This window comes from Halichoeres trimaculatus, unplaced genomic scaffold, assembly GCF_033239565.1.
Source record: "Halichoeres trimaculatus isolate MK-OKI-2021-1 unplaced genomic scaffold, fHalTri1.1 fHalTri1_scaffold_11, whole genome shotgun sequence".
Classification (NCBI taxonomy): Eukaryota; Metazoa; Chordata; class Actinopteri; order Labriformes; family Labridae; genus Halichoeres; species Halichoeres trimaculatus.
Genome location: NW_027437189.1, coordinates 22,176,720 through 22,190,291, shown reverse-complemented (window position 1 = coordinate 22,190,291; position 13,572 = coordinate 22,176,720). Strand labels below are relative to the sequence as shown.

At 41.3% G+C, this 13,572-nt stretch overlaps 1 protein-coding gene across 1 annotated transcript in view; it reads left to right on the top strand.

Annotated features, from left to right (window-relative positions):
• Nucleotides 1–13,572, top strand: part of LOC141798964 (vasopressin V2 receptor-like) — a 45,114-nt gene that overhangs the window by 18,682 nt on the left and 12,860 nt on the right. Inside the window, exons 2-4 of the mRNA XM_074680949.1 lie at nt 7,876–8,022; nt 8,252–8,764; nt 9,676–9,738. The gene's annotated coding sequence lies outside the window, so the exon portion shown is untranslated. The remainder of the gene's footprint in view (nt 1–7,875; nt 8,023–8,251; nt 8,765–9,675; nt 9,739–13,572) is intronic.

The window sequence follows — 13,572 nt, the reverse complement described above, 5'->3', positions numbered from 1 at the left end:
TCTTTCATTAGTCGATCAAAACATTTCCTAAGTAACTTCATGCTGTGTTAAGAACCATGAAAGCTTTGTTTCCCGTTGTGTAACTGTTTTGTCTTTCCACTGTTTTCCTGTCTTCTCTTCTCTTTTCTTTTTTTGGTGCAAACCCTGGACCTACTCTTTTTCTTGGTTTCTCCTCTTTTACCGTCAATATATTTGCATTGTTGTATATCTTCCCCTTATCTGAGCCTCTTGTGTGCCTGCTGCGCACACAGAGAATCCATCATTGCCACCCAGCAGTTAAGGCAGGCCTGACAGATTGAGCAGAAAGAACAGACCCATAAACTAAGCGAGGGGCCACAAAGAGGAAGAGGAGAAACAGATGAGAAAGATGAGAAAAAAGGTTTGAAGTCTTGACAATATGCAGAAAGCACATATGTATCCCAGACCGTTTAGCAGAAGAGGTCTCAGGATCTCTTCGTATGCACACTGTCCACCCTGATATCTCTAAAGTCCTGATGCTCAGCTTTAAAATACTTTCCTATATGATAATATTATGTTGACATAACTGAAGGTTTGGAGCATTTCCCAAGAAATAGCAACATTTTAATTGAAAGTCTACTCACATGGAGTTTTTAGTATCAAGGCATGAAAAAAGTCAAGTTTTCAGTCACTTTTAAATGAGAGCAGGTGCTGCTTCTGTTGTGTCTGGAGCCACTAAAATTTCAGAAACAGCCCAAGATTATTAGCTTCTCTTTTTTATTACACTATTCAAAACTATTAGGACTGGAAACATCTCTTTCAGCAATTTTTTTTTAAGTTCCCTCATTTACTTTCTTACCACTCAACTTCCCTGTCTCCATAATGTTTATGCACAGAGAAAAATGCAAAAGATTTGGATCATGCACAAACAGCAAAGCTTGGTAAAAATAAAAAAAAAACCTCCTCAGGCTCAGATCTGTCTTCACAAGCTCCCATTTACATCCAGCTTGGCAGAATCCCATCCTCCATTCAGCATATTCATCTATGTCCTCTACGACCATTAGAATGACAAAGCACGCAGAGATAATAGCCGTATCCTTCAATGAAAAGTGGTTATGGCTATCACACTGTGACCGTTTGCGGAGTTTGCTATGATATGACGAATGAAGTCATCACTGGGGGGTTTCGTGGTTGAAATAAACATGTCGCTTTGAAAAGCAGATAAACATGAGAAAAATGTTTTCACTGTCAAGCAGCTGGACTTGTGTTTACAGAGCACTTGTGTCTCTGCTCAAGACTTGATCCTAATAATGAGCATCCTGCTCTAGAGTGTTTAAACTTCCCCTTATTAATCTCAAATCTCTGCCTGCTTTGGAAAGTATAGTTTCACATTAGCAAAGCATTTACAGTTTCATTTCATTTAGCAGAGACTTTTGTCCAAAGCGACGTACAACACAAGCAAGAACTTAGATGGAAGGAAAACCTAGTTAGTGCGACAACAGTGCTACAAGCTATTCGGCTGCAGGTGCTGCCATTAAGTGCAAGTCTTTTTATTTTTTTTTATTTTTTATATTTTTTCAGGGGGGGGGGGGGGGGGGGGTACAATAATTAACAAGCTAACAAACAAAACAATTAATTGCTGCAACAGTATACCTCAATCTTCAACAAAATTCAGTGGTAGGCCTGAAAAATCACAAGAGCTGAGTCTTAGACCTACTGACTCATTCTATCCTTGAGGGCAAAGAGGAGAAGGGTCATTTTAAAGGGGACATATCATGCTGATCCCTGATTTAATACTTACAAATAATATAATAAATTTGAAAACAAGACCTTTCACCCCCTGAATTTTCAAAAAATGAGATATTGTCTTTTTTCTGATATCCTAGAACGAGATTTGATGCCTCTGAAAATAGGTCATTGACATTTGGCCGCGAGATTTCGACCTCCGTGACGACAAGATGATCCTTTCTTTTTATTGGAGTAATCTGATAAAGCAGCACCTCCTCTGTGATGTCAGTTAGTCACACAACCACCACCGAGGGATACACCCACCAAGAGACCCTGGATGCAGGGACTCTGCTCTGCTGAGCAGCTCGGCTTTACATGGTGAATTAGCAGTTAAAGCACTGTAGTTTTAGCAGGGTCTGACTCGGGGTCCAATACAAAAGGACGTATCCTACACTCTGCCATTTTATTACTGCTATCAATGCCTTACGGTGAAGTTGTGGCAAACAGCAAACTCGCTCGGTCTGCTCCATTCAATGTGACGATTTTGTAAATACTGCCATGCTGCAAAACCCGCCCCCTGGCTCTACCCTCTCCGCCCCTCTGATAGAACTGACCAATCAGAGCACAAAGGGCTGTGACGTTGCGAGGTTACTGGAGTTCATTCTCGAAACGGAGCGATTCAACGAGATCTTCAGAATGGCCTAAAATGAGGATATTGAGAACGCTATTGTGGGGCAATGAAGGAACTAAATGACTTGTACTGAGGGCAGAAATGCTTTACAGGCATCCTTGTCTGGCATAGTGAAAAGGAGAAACAAGCATGATATGTCCCCTTTAAGTGCACAAGTGTTCCCTGAACAGATAAGTTTTCAGACTTCTCTTAAAAGTAGAAAGGGACTCTGCGGATCGTATAGAGTTATGTAATTCATTCAACCATTTGGGCACAACAGAGGAGAAGAGTCTGGCTAGTGATTTGGAGCCAGGCTGGGCTGGGAGCACCAGGCGTCTTTCACAAGCAGAGCGTAGTGGGCAGGAGGGAGTGTATGCCTGGATGAGGGACCCCTGGTAGGCAGGAGCCTTTCTTGTCAATGCTTTGTAAGCCGGTAAAGAGCTTTGAATTTGATTTGAGCTGCTACTGGAAGCCATTGGAGTGAGATTAACAACTTGGTGACGTGTGCTGTTTTGAACTGGTTAAAGACCAGTTGTGCTGCTGCATTCTGGATCATCTGCCGAGGTTTAAATGTACACACAGGAAGGCCTGCTAGGAGGGAATTGGAGTAGTCGATGTGTGATATCACAAGGGCCTTTACCAGAAGCTGCGTGGCCTCAGGTAGGGTCTGATCCTTCTGATGTTATAGAGGGCATATCGACAAGACTGTGAAATTGAGGCCACATTTGTCAGTCTCATGATAAATAAACCCAGCCATGTGTGCACTTTTGCTTTAAATGCATTAAATCCATAAAAATTGGAGAAAGAGCAAAAATAAGTAAATTGAAGGAATACAAATTTCACAACAGCGCACATGAAGATAGTTTCCTTTTTAGCACAACACACACACAATTGTTTGACTCAGCATGATCCTATGAAAGGATCCAAATATGAGGAAGACATTTTTTTTTTTTACCATGTTCTTCCTCCTTGTGAAACTCTTCACTTCTATATTCACAGTGGCTTATGTTGCCCTTAACATAAAGCCTGTACACAATTCATGTATTAAGTTTAGTGGTACTTCTCTCTACCAAGAAATAGTCTGTGTGTTAGGAATGGCTTTGATAATTAGCTAAAGACCATTCCAAGGAAATCGACATCCGGAAAGAGATGTTGCTATTGATTTCTTTTTTAAATGTAATGTTCTTAAGTGCTATCAACCCAACAAAATGTGTTTCATTTCCTTTGCACAGCGCTGGAGGCAGAGCAGAAGGGAAGGTAGATGGAACAGCTCAAAATTTAAAAACAAATTTAAAACTATGAGTGATTGGAGGGAGTTAAATAACCAAAGAAACTCTACTTTTATGGCATGTGTGAATTGACGTGAATATTCCATTTCTTTTTACACCTTTGTGGCTCCATTAGCAGCAGTTACAATCCATAAAACGTAAGTGGAATGTGTTTTCTGAAACGTAAGTGACAAGTCTGTAAAAATGATTCATGCTGGTTGCATCTTATGGCAAAGAGCTCGGGGTATAGTGGCAATAATAGGGCCTTTGACAGAAATAAAACAGCTCTTTATTGGCTCAGTTATCCACCGCAGGATCTTTTCCTGGTTTAAAGTGATTCACACAAGGAAAAATACCAAATTCTTCATCTGTCTTTGTTATTCATGGGCCGGCTGACAGTTAATGATTCCCTCAGATGTTCCTTAACTTCTCAGTGCCAACTTTGTCAGACCAGGTGTTGTTCTGTGCTTTCTGTACTTTTAAACCCAAGCCATGGCCTACTTCAGGCTGTCCAGCGGGAAGACAAATAGCCTTGTTTGACTTTTTGTCCCTCTGAGTGAACATCCAGTCGTTCCTCATCTTTCTCCGCTTTGGCTGATGTTAGCCATGTTTCAGAGGCTGAGACTGAAAAGTGGATTTGATTGACTTGATCTTTTTGTTTTCATCTCAGTTTATTTTAGAACAGCTGCCATCTTCTCCTGCTCTTGGCAACAGAGCGCCTTAGATTGACCACACAGCTGATTCACGTAATCCCAGAGCAAGATGTTTTATGATTGTCAACACCTCTGTTGGGATAAAGAGGTCCCTGGGAGGAGTCATTGGGAGGTCTCTGAAGAAAAGACCCCCTCTCAGAGGAAAACAGCTGTCATTTTTATTTCTGGCACAATACTAGGAGCTGGAAATAAGCCCCAACATGTGGGAGAATGTCCAGCCAGAAATCTCAGTGGAAAACGTTGTCATAGATTGAGATATTTAAAGGTCTTGACATTCCTTTTAAGCTTAAGCCCTCCGCTGCAGCCAATCATGTACGAGATACTCTACCTGATGACAAATATCAACAAGATCATTTTGTTGGATGCTTTCCTGAATCAAAAATTTTGTATAGGGTGTTCTTTCCAAAAGGCTGTTCTAGTCATAAGCCCAAAACTACTTTCGTCCTTGAGCCAACACCTTCTCTCTTTGCTGCCACTCCTTCTCTTGTTCATCAGTTGTCGTGAGCAGCTGTTAAACCAACAGAGTGGGCTGAGGATTCATTTTGCTGCTTTGCTACAACAAAACGCCCTTTAAGACCAGAGGAGCTGGGATAATCGCATTACAGTGATTCTCAGGGAGTTCACAGCTCCACTTCCACAGAAGCAGGACAGAATGGTTTGACTGAGCAAGGTATCTGATATGAACCTGGCAGCACCGCTGGAAGACAGCAGCCAGGTTTTCTGACATCATGGGACAATCCAGGCCCTGCTTACTGGGGATCAGTGGCTTTGGGCTAGACAGGCAGGGAGAGCACGCTGTCTGAGTTTGCGTCTGTGTGTTTGTAGGCTGCCAGAGACCACTGAAAGAAATTGATTAGATACTTGAAAATAAAGTTGCTCTGATACAGATGCCAATATCAGTATCTGCCTCTTATTGATTCCTTCCAGCATGTCAATCAGTTCAACCGCAGATCAGTGTCCTACCTGAATCTAATCAACTTGTGCCCACAAACTCTGCCAGAAATCTGGGTGTCATGATCGATGACCAGCTGATCTTTAAGGCTCATGTAGCCTCGACTGCTCGCTCTTGTCATATGCCCTCTATAACATCAGGCCACACAGCTGCTGGTACAGGCCCTTGTGATTTCACACATTGACTGATGTAACTCCCTCCTAGCAGGCCTCCCTTCGTGTACATTTAAACCTCTGCAGATTACCCAGAATGCAGCAGCACGCCTGGTCTTTAACCAGTCCAAAACAGCACATGTCACCCAGCTGTTAATCTCTCTTCACTGACTTCCAGTGGCAGCCCAAATCAAATTCAGATCCCTTCTTCTGGCTTACAAAACATTAACAAGAACGTCTTCTGCCTACCAGGGGTCCCTCATCCAGGTCTACACTCCTTCTCGCCCACCACTCTACTTGTGAAAGACGCCTGGTGCTCCCAGCCCAGCATGGCTCTAAATCTCTTGTCAGACTCTTGTCCTCCGCTGTGTCCAAATGGTGGAATGAATTACCTAACTTTATATGATCCACACAATTCCTTTCTACTTTAAGAGATGTCTTCAGACTCATCTGTTCAGGGAACACTTAATCTGACCCTTCTCTTCTTTTTTCTCTGAGGTAGAATAAATCAGAAGGTCTCGAACCCAGCTCTTAGTGAATGATCATTGAATGTTGTTGAAGGTTGAACAATATCGTTGCAGTGACTTTAATTGTGGTTAGCTGTGACTACATTATTCTCTTGTACTTGATGGCAGCACCTGCAGCCAATTAACTTGAAGCACTTTGGCACACTAAGGTTTTCCCTTCTGTCTAAATTCTTGCTTATGTCATAAGTCGCTTTGGATAAAAGCGTCTGCTAAATGAAATTGTAGTACTGTTGTAGAATAGTCGACCAACTTGAAGTGTGGTGCACACTGTGTAGGAAGGAGTTTTCTCTCCTTTGGCTAATGTGCCACCCAGCTTGTGACAAACCAACCTGATGAAACGTCGGGCCCTGGTAAGTCTAAGGCCCCGTTTACACGACAACGTTTCATCTAAAAACGCTAAAACGCTGTGAAAACGCAGTGAAAAAAAATCTGCGTTTACACAGAAATGCTGATGGACTGAAAACGCTGTAGTGAGCACCCCAGGCCTATAGGTGGTGCTATAACTGTCTTGTCCAGAAGCCGCTTTTGGTAGATCTCCACCGAAGTAGAGTTGAGCCCATCATCTGGTGTATTGGGGAATACTGAGTTAAAAAGTGGAGCAAAAGGTGCTAATTTTGTAGAAAGACAGTCAGCAGATACAGCAGGTGCAGCAGCACAAGCACAACACGGTAATTCGCGAGGATTGTAACAACGGTACTGTTGTTAAAGATAAAAAACTTTATCTTTAAAGTTTCAAAAAACATCAGTTTTCAACTGCAAACTCCAGGTTGAAAAAAAGATTGGGTTCATTATACAGACAGTCTAAAACGTGGACTTAGTCTCTGTACCATTCTTCATTGGTTTCTAAACAGGGGTCATGGAGCTGACTTATGGGAAATGCTGACTTTAGCTAAATTTTAACTAATCTAATGACAAGCTGAGTGGTAAAACTGGGGCAGGCTTCAGAAACTTAGTTTCTGGCTCCAATTCCCCCACCTGTCCAATGAATCAGCCACACACCAACTTCCATCTGATCGTGCACAACTGGTAGCTTTAAAGCTCCTGTGTTGAGCTTCCAGTAGGGGTAAAATTTGACGCCCGCTGTGGACAAAGTGGACTTTTCTCTGTGTCCTGGCAAATTGTATAATTTAAACAATAGGCTGTTTCCTTCAAAGGAAATATCTGCCGTGAATAACGTATTTTTTTAAAATATGTCTTAGTATTAAACAGTCAGTCAACTCATTTGACACCCACCTCCTGCCTGTTGTTTTTGTCATTACCAAGAACTACACAGGGATAAATTGTGTTGGTGGAGTCCTTTGCTTTAGTAGGTCACGAATAGACATCAGTATTCACTTCAGTCTGATCAACCAGATAAAAAATTCTCACAGGAGCTTTAACTCACTTAAAGTGAATGAGTAATTAAAAATCTCCCCCTCACACACATATGCACACAAAGTTATTATATTTAAGGCATTGTACCACAGAGACCAAAAGCAATTATTTTTATGAATTAATTTTTCTACTTGGCTGTAAACGTGTTAAGTCATGCATTAATATGGTCTCTAGTGGGGTTTCATTTGCATCAGCTTCGAGTGGACACACTCAGAAGTAGTTATTTGTATGCTTTTTTGTAAGATTTTGAATCTTAAAACTGAAGGTTACCTCACGGCTCATAAACACCATGAGCCTGTTGGGTTGGATTTTTGTGTGTATGTGTGCCAACGCTCTACATATGAGAGTGTTAATTTGAATCTGTTAATTTCCTTGTCATGTGCACCTGTGTGTGTCGTGTCCTCCCTCAGTGTATTTCCTTCCTATCTCAGATTTGACTGTTTATCTGTGAAAGGGAGTCGTGCCAGTTAATCTGAAAAACAGCAAAAATTGTTCCATTTCTTTAACCTTCATGACACTTTGTTTACACCAAGGGCGTGACCTGCTGCTGGCCCAGCTGACTCAGCCAATTGGCATTCCTGGAAAGGTGGAAGAGCAGCAGCCCTTGTCCACTGGCAACAAAGCAAATGAAAGAGAAAAGAGCACAAAACAGGAGAGAGCTTTGAATAAAAACATGAGCAGTGAGTATCAGTGACTTCCACCAGGCATAAATCTTTACAGTGAGGGGAGGGCTGTCTTTGTGTTTCTCTTTGCTTCTCACACATATTAACCTCCAAACATTTTTTTTTTTACATGTATGCACTTTTTCACACACACATAAATCACATACACAATCAAGTGGTTTTCTGTGTCACTCTCTGTCCCTCCCTCCTTTTCTCCCTCTGTTTCTTTCTGTCTTTCACTTTATAGGTATGTATAACACACTCCCCTCCACTCCCGCCTGCACGCTCCACCCTCAGTCCTAGAGGACAGGCTGTTTGACCCAGGAGGAGGGGATAGTGGGGGAGGAGGGGGAAGAGTGGGGAGGTAGGAGCGTACGGAGCTCGGATTCATTTCTGCTGCTGAGGGCTGGAGGGAACAGCACATTGCAGGAGCATAACGTGACGCACAAGGAGCCGGGACACACACATGGATATCAAATGGATTACTCTGACATATACTTGAGAACTCTAATGCAGTGAGGACAATACAGGCAGCAGACCCACAAAGGACCTGCACAGATCCTGCAGACCTTTTTTTTGTCATAGTGACAGAATTAAAGAAAAACTTTCTGGATCTTTTTTCTATTTTTTGTGATCTACCTCATTGAAAGAGGAGCCAGCTGTTAAGGCACTTGGTGGATTGACAGTGCAGAAGATGTGAATGTTTTGGGTCAGATTTTGACAGTGTTTTGTCCTACTGCAGCACTGAAGTTTATCATTGGTGAGTGCCTGTTATTTACTCTTTGCTGATACTGATATCACTGATATTTATACATCTATTAATAAACCTCCATTGAGTCTGACAAAAAAAACTAAAAACACTTAAGAGCTCAGGGGTCTGGACGAACTCAAACTTGTCAGATTTTGTGGGAATAGATTTGTTTACTGATCAATCTAGGTCATCTCCCTGTGCATCTACAGTGTCCACACGAGACACTGATATACAACTCCAGCTCTGTATTAAGTAATGTACAAATTATTTTGATTAATATCATTATCATTGAGTCAGTATCATTAATTTTTCTTTACCGTTTAGTTTAACCTTGATACTGTTGATGTAACAGTGGTCAGGCTGTGACATTTAATAATGAATTATGTAAACCAGGGGAACATAAGCCAGTTTTCTAAGAAACATCAGCAAAACAATAACAGAGCATCTGGTCTGAATATTAAAGTGTTTATAGATAGGGTACTTTTGAAATTTATGCCACATCATTAATCACATTTTATTAAAATTCCTGGAGTAAAAAGAAACTGATGTAACAAAATGATTTGTGTGCAGGCTGCTTTTAGTTCAAATACTTCAACGTCTCATTCAGACATGTATTTATAGCTAATTATGACTAACAACTAGAAACAACATAGAAAACATTAAGCTTTTAATTACTCAGTGACACTTCACTGTTTGTTTATTTACCACACCTGCCATTCATAGGAAATGTGTCACACACGTCATGACACAGATTAGAGGTATTTTGTGCCAGTGTGTCATTGAAAATTCAAGTGCTTCGACAAGTTTTTCCATGGCTTAAAAAAGCTCCAGAGAATGAACAGCTTGTTAATGTGATCTGCTCTTGCATGTAATGTTAATGGACTGAAGTGGTGACGGCTCTTAATGCTTTTGTCACACAGTCACAGAGACGCGCTGAGAGAAAAGGACACGCGTGAGAAAGCTTACCATGCACTGACAACAAGGTGAGAGAAGACAGAGGCACACACACTCACCTTGGGCTGCTTTTTCTTGATGTGATGGTGTGTACCTTTTGGTGTGTGTATCTGTGTGTGAGGGGGGTTTCACCCGCCCGTATTTTAATTGCTGAATCAAAGGTGTTAGGGGATGAAAGACGATTTGGTCACCACACAGGCCGTGTGTTGATGCTACACATATCTTCAAAGATGATTGATTTACTGCCTTACCGTTGAAAGATCAGCACAACAGAAAACAGCCCTCATACTGTTCTGGTGGAAATTTAAACTTCCCCTTCCCGGTGGAGCAATGATCACAGCAAAAACATCTTTATGAAGCCTGGATCTCCTCTGTCTGAGCAGGGCTGGCGTAGTTTGTAGGCCAGCTTGCAGTTTAGTATCAGTCTGGTTTCACTGACAAAAGCCCAGGAAAAATTTCCGTTGGATTTTAGATTGTTGCAGAAAATAAGCCCTGCTGGAAACAGACATGTTGATACTAAGTCAAAACTCATGTCAGTGAGCACTTCTTTTTCATTATTTTTGAGGCATGAATACAATTAATCGAAGTCAAAAGCTCTGCGAGGGAAGACTACAAAGTCAAGACTTCTTGCTCATAACAATAATGTTTTTCATCCTCTCAGTTTACATAAGATAAATAAAAGCTCAGAATCAAACACAAAAAAAGATCATTAAGTCTTCTAACATCCAAAGATCTTTTCTTCTGTGTCACATTTCCCACGTCTCTTTGGCCAAAGCTGTGCCTCATATGGCTTTCTGACTTGTCTCAACATATGTCAGGATTTTTTATTTTTACAAAATCTCACCCAAGGCCGGCCGGGGTAGCTCAATTCCTCCAGCAAGTGCCCCAAGTACAGAGGCTAGAGTGCTCTGATTGCATGATTGACTCATGGTCCTGGCTGCATTCGCTGCAAGTCATCTCCTGCTCTCTCTCCTACTTTCACTGTTATCTAATATAAGCAAAAACCAAACCATAAATAAAATCTAAAAGAATTTCACGAAGAATTTTGTTGTGTAAAATATATTAAAGGGCTGTTTTATCAGCCTGCAGTAAATCCCTTTGACACCTGCCCTAAAGGCAGAAGTCAGTTCATTTTAGCTTCAAGAATTCACAGAGGCATCAATAAAAAACTTGTAGCCTGTTCCATAACCAGCCGAAAATCCTAACAGAAGCCTTAATAAGAGACATTTTCTTACAAATAAGGGAACCCAAAGGGTAAAAATTCTGACTGATCTATTCAGAATACATGCTGACACAAACACTCTAACAGTATATACATAGTATGTAGAAAAAGAGACTTTTTTTTATCATACCCAAGTGTCAAAATTGGGTTTCAATTGGTCATTCTGTTTTATGTTCATTTTAATTTACAATTAATGAACGAGTCATTTTATTGTAATCCTCTGCAGGAAAAAATCATCACCATCATCAACATTAGTTTTATTTTCATGGTTAATTTAGTGTTTCCCCTCAAAAGCAAACAGTTCTTTAGTCCCCATTCCAGCATGTGGCGCGGATTGCGACCGTATCAGCCACAAACATCAGGGCCAGTTTGAGCTGATGTTGTAACTTCACGGCCCACTTTTCTCTCTTCAGGGGGAAATGCTCTAAATTTTCTATCAGCGCGCTGGCATCAGAAAGGCCCTGCTTTGTTTAGGGCACATGCTTGTTGACAGTGTGCTGGTTAATGATACATAACAAGAAAAACAGTGGTCAGTGGTCTTATGAACTAACTTTATCAGTGCTGATAAGAGGACTTGGACCTTCTTCATCACCTGTCATGGTGACTTCAGTCCACTGGCCGGTGTATTGTGGAAATAAACTCCTGGTGATGTTTGTGAATACAAAGCTCAAGTAGTGCGCCACAATATACACACACACACATACACATACACACAAACACACACAGAAATATGGGCAAGTAATGAGTATATCAGTGTGTGCAATGAGGTGTGGTCCCACATGATTAACATTTAATGGGTTGTTGACAGTAAAAGAACAAAGTGTTGACTTTTTCTGCTCATATGGGCAACAGTCTGCAGCAGAGACAGGAAGGAATGAAAACATCAGGCATGCAGAGGCAAATACATATTTTATTAAGCACAGCAGGCTCATTCTCAAATTGAAAAATACAAAAATATATAACCTACCCACCTGTTGTTGAAAGGATTCATTCAGGTGGGAGAATTTCGACCAATTGGGCTCAAATTTATGGTGAATTTATGCTGCATATGAAAAGGCAGAGGGGATCTAATTTACCAACATGTGCAGCCTGAAGAAGAAGGCATGGTTACATTTGCTTTATCATGCAGATGAATTCAGAGCTGCCCAGAGTGTGGCACCACATGACTCACCCAGACCTTTATTGTGTAAGAACCTATTGATTGATATGTAAATAAAGGCTCCAGCCATACCAAGAAAAGCAGAAAAGCAAAGCTGGAGTGCAGTGTGCGGTGTGATCCAAAAAAAGCTGGATTTATGGGTGTATTTTCAGATGCAGATTGAGCCACCACATTTTAATCCTATTTCATGCTGCCAGAGTCTATTAAAGAGGGTGATAATTGAAATCAAACAGAATTAATAAGCATGTCAGTGAGAGTCTCCTCTGCAGTTTTGATCCCTAATGACAGGACAGAAATAGAGCGGGTGGAAAATGTGAAGATTTTAGGAAAGAGCAGGTGAGAGGAGGACATGAGGAAAGGGAAGAGGACAGAAATCAACTCCTGCTGGTTTGGTCTGCTAATGAGAAAAGAGAGGTCTTCATTAATCAGATTAGGTCAAACTTGGTCATTGGGAACTAATCAAAGGTGCTGTCGTGCATTCACAAGACAGACAGGAAGCGATGGATCTTTCATTATGCCTGGATTACAGCACCCTGTGCTTACACACCTGTCTGCCTCTGGTGCCACCATCCTTTCATGTTGATTAGTTTAAGTTGCATGCAAACAAGCTGCCAGTGTCCTTAGATCCAAACAAGGCGCAGCGTGATGAGAGGGCAAGAGAAATTTATTCCCCTACCAGGTATGAGATGGCAAACCAGGGGCAGAGAGAAGAAATGTTTCGACATCAAACGTCAGGAGAAAGTGAGGAAGGAAGGAATCGTGTCCACTTTTACTTGATTCTTATTAAAGCAATGTCTTACGAGAGCATTTGCACATCTTTAGCATAATGGATCATATGAGTGGACTTGCATTTTTCAGCCCATTAACAAGTTAAAAGCATTTTCTCTGCAGTTACAAAAATCATTCTTATAATAAATTCTGAAACTCAAACGTTAAGGTCCAGAAACCAGACTGGCTAATGTGAATACTCATAAGGCTAATCAGATCTCAAGATACATCTTTTCTATACACAGACATCAAAAGAATTCATAATCTACTGTATTACCATGCACGCCTTCAATTAGCCCCTGGAAGGTTATGCGACAGACTTTTCAATTCAGCTGGCAAAGAAACAGTGATTGATAAACGTCAATGGCCTCTTTGATAATGTCAGTTAAAGGTTTGTTTGTTTTTTGCCCCTGTACTACTGCACCGTCTGCATGAATATCTGACAAAGATGTTCAGCCACTGTGTTAGCATGCAAGGTAGCAGCAGAGGAGGAATCTCTGTGAGCTGGTGGGGAAGTCAATTCAGAACAACGCTGTGTGTGCATGTGTGTGTGCAACACCATAGTGAATTGTGAAATGACACACAGGGACACCAGTATTACGCCATCATAGGATCAATGCTGAAGTACAAAGGAGTGAAGACGACAGGGCTATTTCAGACTTGCAATTTAGAAAAGGAGTTTATGTTGGTTTAACTTGGCTAAAATACTAAAAT